This window comes from Rousettus aegyptiacus, unplaced genomic scaffold (genome assembly GCF_014176215.1).
Source record: "Rousettus aegyptiacus isolate mRouAeg1 unplaced genomic scaffold, mRouAeg1.p scaffold_m13_p_13, whole genome shotgun sequence".
In the NCBI taxonomy this organism is placed as follows: Eukaryota; Metazoa; Chordata; class Mammalia; order Chiroptera; family Pteropodidae; genus Rousettus; species Rousettus aegyptiacus.
In genome coordinates, this window is record NW_023416288.1 from 39,447,731 (window position 1) to 39,456,134 (window position 8,404).

General features: G+C 44.8%; 1 long non-coding RNA gene across 1 annotated transcript; it reads right to left on the bottom strand.

Annotated features, from left to right (window-relative positions):
• Positions 1-459: 459 nt before the first annotated feature.
• LOC118610657 lies at positions 460-7,508 on the bottom strand. The gene is made up of 3 exons (XR_004953873.1): positions 7,324-7,508; positions 3,675-3,865; positions 460-987 (listed from the first exon to the last, which is right to left on the bottom strand). It is a non-coding gene; the product is annotated as an uncharacterized LOC118610657 (long non-coding RNA).
• Between the last annotated feature and the right edge of the window lie 896 nt (positions 7,509-8,404).

Genomic DNA, 8,404 nt, shown 5'->3' on the forward strand with positions numbered 1-8,404 from the left:
GGTATCATATGATCTGACCTAGTAAAGACTACGTTGCCACAACACAGGTAGAATGATTGGTGAAGCTGTCAGGGCCTTGATCTGCAGAGGCTTTAAGTCTCAGTTCTTGGAAAAACGACAGACACTTGACTCCTCAGCAGACGGGAGAGGATCTCTTGTGCAGACAGATCCGAGGAGTGATTGTGTTGTAGGGATGCGAGGTGGTTGGTGCACTACTGGGGGGCAGAGGGTAAATGAGGATGAGGTCTTAGCCGGCCAAATTCAGAGGCAAGGCACCTCTCTTCTTCTTCAATATCTCACGTCCCTAAGCTAGCTGCTATCAAAATAAATTATGAAAAAATTATCCTGTGAAATTCCAGCTCAAGCAATGTGCAGTGTGACCTAATGAGCAAAACCCATATGCCAAGTACATTCGTAATCTTTCGCTGCGGAATGAATTACCCGTAGTGACATTTATTATCTCACAACTTCTGTAAGTCAGGAATCCAGGCGCAGCTTAGCCTGGTCCCCTGGCTCAGGATCTCTCGCGAGGCTGCAGTCGAGGCGTCAGCCACGGTTGTGGCTCTGTCAGGATTCGACTGGGCGGACCCGCTCCCAAGCTCACTCATGTGGCTGTTGGCAAGATTTGCTTTCTCACAAGTTGGACTGAAGGACTTGATGGCTTTTGGATGAAGGCCACCCCTAGTCCAGGCTACGTGGGTGTCTCCATAAGGGCAGCTCACATCCCAGCAACTGAATTCTATCAGAGCAATCAGCATGAAAGCAAGAGAGGGCAAGCCCTCCGCGGTCTACTCCCGGGAGTCCTACCTGTGCTGGCAGACAGGTGGCCAGCTGATGTCTTCGGGATCTTTTCATTCCTTTCTCTTGTAATTCCCTGGCTGTTGTCAAGTTCCAACCTGACAGTTGAAGGAGTCGTAATGCTTTCTTTCTGTAATCGTGACATTTCTTTCTTTATAAAACTCATGCAGGGCTAATAAATTAAGATCCCTAAAGTAAAATAAGGTGACATTTAAAACAAAATCAAAGTTACGCAGGGCTTTTCACATTCTGAAGATGAAATCGTTGTGTCAAGTTGAACCCTGAGGTGAATTTGGCGTTTGGCAGCCTGAGAGGCTCTTAATGTAACCTTACTTGGCAGCACAAAAATTGCAAAGCAGAAGCCATTCTTTTGGAAGGTTTCAGAAACCATTTTGATTATCCAGCTGAAAATCACAGGGTTGATAGCTGATTCGTTTGGCATATGAGTCATCTTATATCTAGCCTTTTTTTTTTTAACTTGACACCTCAAATCTTGGATGTTCAGATTTCAGTTGAATTGACCTTCAAAATCTGGGAAATGTGTCAAATGGTTTTAGCAAGTGAAAAAGCTTGCTTTTGTTTTCCTACGCGCTGCCTCCAAATGGATAAAATTTACGGGCACTGATGGTCTTTTGGCCATGTGCGTTTGTGGCACTGAGATCTGATTTGTTGGTGACATTAGATTGTCTAGACGTGGATGTCAGTCCGGCTTGCCCCCTTCGTGCTGGGCAAAGTCAGCCAACTAGGAATAAACCCAGCACTCCCTCACTCTGAAACCCAGAGATGTCAGCCCGAGCTATGAGACAGGGGGGAAGCTTCGGTTCCCAGTCTTCTGCTTCTCCCTGCCCAGCACCTCTCTACTCCGCCACATTTGCCTGGATTTGCTGCCTTCTTTCTGTCCACCGTCATAGCAGCCACCCTCTCTGTAACTCCCTGCGGGCTATCATCGACCTCGAAGGCCTAGAAACTTGCTTATATTTGAACGTGTTTTTACATGTTCTCATGCAGATCTTGAGTGATCCTCTCATGCCTGCTGCTGTGAGTATAACAGCCTATGCTCAGGGGAAGGCATCTCAACATCAGGAAACATTTCTGTTGCGATGAGTGCAATGAGATGCCCAGTCCCTGATCCAGGGAGCCCTGTTCTGTGTCCCCAGTATCTGCGTGGCCTCTGATGATTAAGGATCATCAAAGAGTGGCCACTCTGGAGAGAGAGAAGCTCTGGTCCTCTCTGGGATCCAGGCAGCACAGGTTTGAGAGTGGCTCAGCAGGTGGCCGCAGGAAGGCCATGGGCGTTTTACACGGTTGGTGTTCTTAGAGCTGATCGTGTCGGACCGCTGATATTAAATGAAGTCGAGGGCCCTGTATCTGTATCTTGGGCAGCAACCAAAGATGGCGTGAAATCTGAGATTAAAAGTTTTGCTTGGGGCGGTGTGACAGTATGTGCGAAGGGTTTGTTTTATCATGCATTTTCTGCAAATCTCTGCTTAAATCGATGTGGTTGTTCTCACTCTCTTTCTCCCTCACACACACACACACACACACACACACACACACACACACATCAGGATTCAGTTGAGGTGAGGGAGACACTTGCTCTGGGCACAAAATTTAAGGGCATGCCAAAAAGCAAAGTCATCAAGATAATAAATATTTTAATGCAACATATTTAAAAAATCAAAATTAATGCAAAAATAAACCTTATGATGAACAGAACAGAAGAACTTTAAATAGAGAAAGAATCCATTAATTTTTTTCCCCCTTTGCCTCAGGCTCCAAGATAACTCCGCACAGCGTGGCACTGTAACCGATCCTGTCTTCACTTAAAATTTTGATATTTTACTTATTACGGATTCTTGCATCCGTTCTGACTTTTAAAATATTGCACGAAGATGGTACGGATCAAAATGATCTTGATGACTGTGATCTTTGGAGACCCCTTCAGTGTTGTGCAGTTCCTAACCTGCAGACGCAGGTGTCAGATAGAAAGACACAAGTACACGCACACATGCACACACATGCACACACACAAACACACGTGCACACACATGCACACACACACAAACACGTGCACACATGCACACACGTGCACACACACAGATGCACACACACACCCTTTCTACGGTTCACAAGGAATAGAGTCCTCCTGGCCTAAAATCTTAAGTCGGCCGCTATTTTGTTACCCCTTTCTCGTGCTCTGGGGAGTGCTGCCTCACAAAGCACTTCTCTTTGCCCGGAAGACACTGGGCTTTGTCTTCTTTATCTTGATATCATGTTTTCAACCTACATACAAATCGCGCTCTGACTCTCAGGTAGGAATCTCTGTCGATGGAAACATTTCCCAGCTTGCCTGTTCAAAACTCACTTTTTAGCCTTCTACACAGTGGGGATCCCCTGGGGCCTCAAGCTTAATGAGCCCCCAAACAAACTCATGACCCCACTTGCCCCAAGCCTCCAGCATAGTTAAATCCTTCACCGTTCACACATTTACCCAAATTAGAAACCTGGGGTTCACCTTTCCTGCTCCCCTTCCCCATTAAGCCCCTTCTAATCTGCTTTCCCAGGATCTCTGATTCCTACATCCTTCCCGTCCCTAGTGCCACTGAGCCATTCAGGCACTGCCAGGCCTGTGCCCCTGTGCTCCCACCTATCAGGCTGCCCATCTCTTTGCAGCCAGAGGGGCTTCTGTAAGAGCCCTATTGGAGGAGTCCCTAGTACTGGTTGACTCTCTTTTTGCCATGATTGTTGGAGGGGCAGTTGAGTTGTTTGTGTTTCTTGAATGTCTTCATATGGCTGGTTCTAATTTAGAGCAGAGAATACACAGAAGGCTTGCCTGTCCTCATCTCCCAACCCCCTCCTCCATGTACCACACTCACCATCTGTAGCATCGTCGTCCTGTTCAGAATGAAGAAGATCATCAGTCATTCTGCTCTCTTGGCTCTAGTTAGCTGCCCTCCATATAGCACTCCAATGATTGGAACTGGACTTCACTCCACTGCTTCCTGAAACTGGTCCATTTCTATTTGACCGTATTCGACCTGCTACGATTACATGTCAGGGAGCAGACCTAGCAGGAAGAGAGCAGTAAAGGAGGGTATTAAGAATGCTTTGTCCAAGAGAATGTGTCAGGGCCAAGACTGGAGCTGGGTTTTTCTCAGAGGCTTTAAAGGACACCCTAGTCAAGAATTAAATGGAACCGAGAACAGGTCTGGGGATAGATGGAAGCTGAAGTCTCAGTCTTTAGAACAGGAAGCTGGAAAGCTGCCAACTGAAGTGGGTCATACATAGTTGTAAGAGCCAGGATGGAGCCAGGAGATCAAAAGTGGCCTTAAAGGGACATTGGGATGATCATCCCAGTTGAGGAGGCCACAAGCTTTTGTCTACAGTCTGGGGCAGGTTCAGGCAAGCTCTGTCCAATGTCTGGGAGTAGGACGTCTCAGTCATGATCCAAGGCCGTAGAAATCCATTGCTTAGAGCCAGAAGGAGGGATTTGCAGTGGCCCGGGCTGCTAACCTACGACCTATACCCTCGGGCCATCAATTTCCTGAGGCTATCTTCCCTGCACACTTTCAAGACCCACTTTTCGTAAAATATCATTGCCTACTAGAATGGCTCCAGAAACTTCTCTTGGGAAGGAAGAATTTGAATGAGTTGATGTATTGTGTTCCACTCTTTGTGTGAGTCCATAGAGTTAGGTGAAAGGTAAAGTTGAAGTTATAGTAACACTGCTTTTTAACACATTTTGTTACTCTCTATATTAGGATAGACCAAGAACCAAACGTCATCTCCTCGAACATAACCTTACATCACACACATTTCTACATGTTGGATTAGTCCTAAAAGATGAAAAAAGGAGAAAATGTTGATCATATGTAACACATTTAAGCACCAAAGTTGTTTCTCTTCCTTCCGGTATTTTTACACCTCTGCTAATTGCATGATAAATGATCTATTGGCATCAGAAAGAGCAAGGGTTTCAGAGGTGAACAAAATGGGCTGTGCCCAGTATGGCTGGTGACCTGAGCTTGATCCCTCCTTGAAGATGGGGGTAAGAACCCTGGAGCCCTGGCCCCAGTACACTGAGAGATGCTTAGACCACTTGTATGGACAAGTCCAGTATCTTCCCCTAGAAGAAGTCAGTAGGCTCAATGTTTCTTGCGTAGTTGGAAAGCCTCTTCACGGGCTTACAGGAGTGTTATTTGGCATGGCGGTAGAGATCATGCGAGGGAAAAAGGAAATGGCCAGACACAGAGCCAGACACTCAAATTTTGGGATAGGAGAGGCTGTCCATCTGGCTCCTAATTGCATCCCAGGACCCAGCAGAGCACTTGGCACACAGTAGGTATTTAGCAAATATTTGTTGACTGAATGGGTGGGAATACTTTACTGGCCTTGTAAAACTAGGTATATTTAATCATGTAAGACTCACTTTAATCACAGATAAAATAGGGACATTAACACTTGCCCTGCCTTCATTACAGATTGCTGTCAGAAAATGCCTTTATATCATGCACAAATGTAAGTTATTATAATTTAGACTTCCTCCATAAAAGCAGTACACTGGCTTTATGATGATCATAAAAATGCAGCAGATGTCAGAGGGGAAAAATTGTCCAAGAACAGGACAATAAAACCTTGATTAACCAGAATGCTCAGAGAATGAGGTGTTCTAGTTAACTGAATCACTATTTAAGTGGGAGATAAACAGAAAAACCTTTGTTTCAACCCACAATGAATCTGTAATTCCTTTGCCCTAGGAAGAATAAAGTGATCAAAGTGGGTTGACATTTCATTAACAATTAAAGATAGTGCCGCATCTTTTGGTCATTGTTCCAAACACCATTTTTTTCTTTAGCTATAATAGTCACTGACCACAGGACACAGCTGAGACATGCTTGTGTCAGTCCCTGGGAAGGTTCGGCCATGATGCATTAGAGGTACTGGAAATGCCAGGCATTGGGGAAGGTGGAACTTGGCAGAGCAGAATATTCTCACTGTGAAGTAGCTCTTATACCACATCAGGGCATCCCATACTTACAATCCAAAGAGCATCTTTGCTGCTGTATTCTAGCTTTTGGTCAGAAAGCATTTTTTGAATGCCTATCATATGCAGCGCATTGGCCTAGGCTCGTGACTTTGTAGGGGAGACATATCAAGGTGATACTCTAGGGCAGATCACAAGATGCCAGGTGAGCACAGAAGCAGGGCTTCTGGCAGGGAAGAAGAGATGAACCTTTCAAAAGCTGAAAGATACTCAGGTGGCACAGGACAGCACGGCTCTGGGTGATCGGCTGGATTCCAGAGTAAAGGCCACGTTTAGAACCATTCACTCGGGGGTTTAGAGAAGGACTCTGAGCCCCAGGTGGTAGGGAAGTGGTGGTCAGGGAAGCCAAGGCACACACAGCATTGTCTAGATTCGGCTGGGGACGCGGCGACCAGATTTGGCCAAGCACCTCAGACACCAAGACCCCCGACTCTGCTCAACATCATGTTCATTCATTGCATCATTCATTTGATCACTTAAAGCTTGAACTTCTGCTGTCTCATTTGTGCTTTGGAGACAATGAGATAATAAGCACATGTTGTGTCTGGCACATCGCAGGTACGCAGTGGTAGCTGGGTACCAAACGGTTTTTTATTTTTATTTTCAACCGTTTTTCTTTTTATTTTCTTGAAGCTCTTTTTCCTCCCTTTCTCGGCCTCTAAGGAAGATTACTTGTTGCCTTGTGGCCAGAGTCTCTTCTCTTTTGAAGCATCAGTGTATGGCACGTTCTCTTCTTCTCATGTGTTGGACACCAGAGGGGAACAAGGAAGTGAGAGCAATTATGAGATACGCCTATGACAAGCTTTTGTTAATAACATTATAAAAGCTTAACCTGACTTTTCAAAATCATCTTAGAAAGGATATAAATGCCTGAATCTAGCATTCTCTTAACGAACTTCCATTATCGGGGCAAGTACTTTGAAAGAGATTCCCCAAATTACAAAAATTTTTTAAAATGTGTGTGTGTATGAAGTTGACACTATGCAAACTTTAGAGTGAAGAGAGACACTTCGACTCTCATAGGCCATTCTAATGGGTGTCTTATTTGTTTCTTGGTTTCTAACATCCAACCCTTCTCCAACATTTCTACTGGCATTTCAATCTTCCAATCTTTGGGGGAAAGCCCTTTGGTAAGAGGGTTGTCATGAGAGCAATTCTAAGACTGTACCTCACATTATAAAATCAAAGAGTCCAAATTCTTCCTCTCTACTGTTTATTGTCAGGCCCAAGGCCAAACGTGAGACCTAAAGGCCAAGCACATGACCTGAAGGCTAGGGACGTGACCTAAACTGGGCCAGTCAGAAGCTATTTCTGAGACTTTGAATATTCAATAAATAATACAATAGAAAAGAAAATATTTTAAGGTCAGGTTGGTGGCGGAGCTGGCAAAGATGCCCAGTATTTGGTGACCCCAGACATATAACTCTTACCTCGTGACCCTTAGCGCTCCCCTGGTTCCTGCCATTGCCCAAATACATTACCTCAGCATCCCTCTGATCTTAAGAGTTCTCCTGATTTCCTTTCAAAAATGCTTTGTTCCTGCTTCGGTTAGTACAAGTCGGACTGATATGACATTACTTTTGCGGAATTACACTGGTGATAAGGGAAAAATCAGGCAGAGAGGTTGATCTTTTCTTCTTTCAGATCTCTCTTAAAACAACAGTTCTCGAACCCTCTTGGACTGTATCAGCGCAGTGACTTGGTTGGAGAAGGTGAAGAGGTTGCATAGGGTTTCAGGATGTGAGTCAGCAAGAATGCTGGTCAGTGAGGCCTCTGGCATCCGCCGCCTCCCAGCCTTTATCTCCTTTCTGAAATGCTCCACCTCTAAAGGGATCCGGCTTCCAGGCCATTAGTGTGAACCTCTGTGTTGACTTTATTGACCTTTTTAAAATTATTTCGCTTTTCTTTTGCTAAATTAGCTCTCAATAGAGCTTATTTGAATAAATACTTAAAGATAAGTGTGAAGTGCTAAGATATTAAAGTTTACAAAATGACCGTGGCTCGAGCGCTACAAGCCAGTCCACAGATGGAGGTTATTAGGGACGTGCATTTATGTCGTATGAATCAGTTCATTGCAGAAGAGAGAGTAGGAGGAAGTCTCAGCAAAGGGGAAAAGATTGGTCAGCATCTGCTCTTTTAATGGTACTTGGCTGTCTCCTCTTCCAAACCCTGTCACCCTTGGATTATGGTGTTTTTTGAGAATAAAATATAGCAATGTGTAACTGAAATGGTGACGAGATGGGTCCCAGTCACAACTCTTTTGAAGTCTCTTTGGCTTAACTAGGTCTGGGATCAGAAGGAAAAAAGAATGATAATCAAGGTGAATGCATGAATAATTATTCAATATGTATAAATTCAACAGAAAATTGAAGTCCTATTCTGGGGCAGATGCTGGATCAAGCACAGAGGATAAAGAGAGAAAAGACCACCAGTTCCTGTCCTCGGAGCACTTAGAATCTCCTGGAACTTGCAAGCATGGGCAAAGTCAATTTATTCTAAAGAAATCACTTCAGAACAGAGGTTAGCGGGGCTTGAGGTGAGCTGATACAGATGCAGGAATAG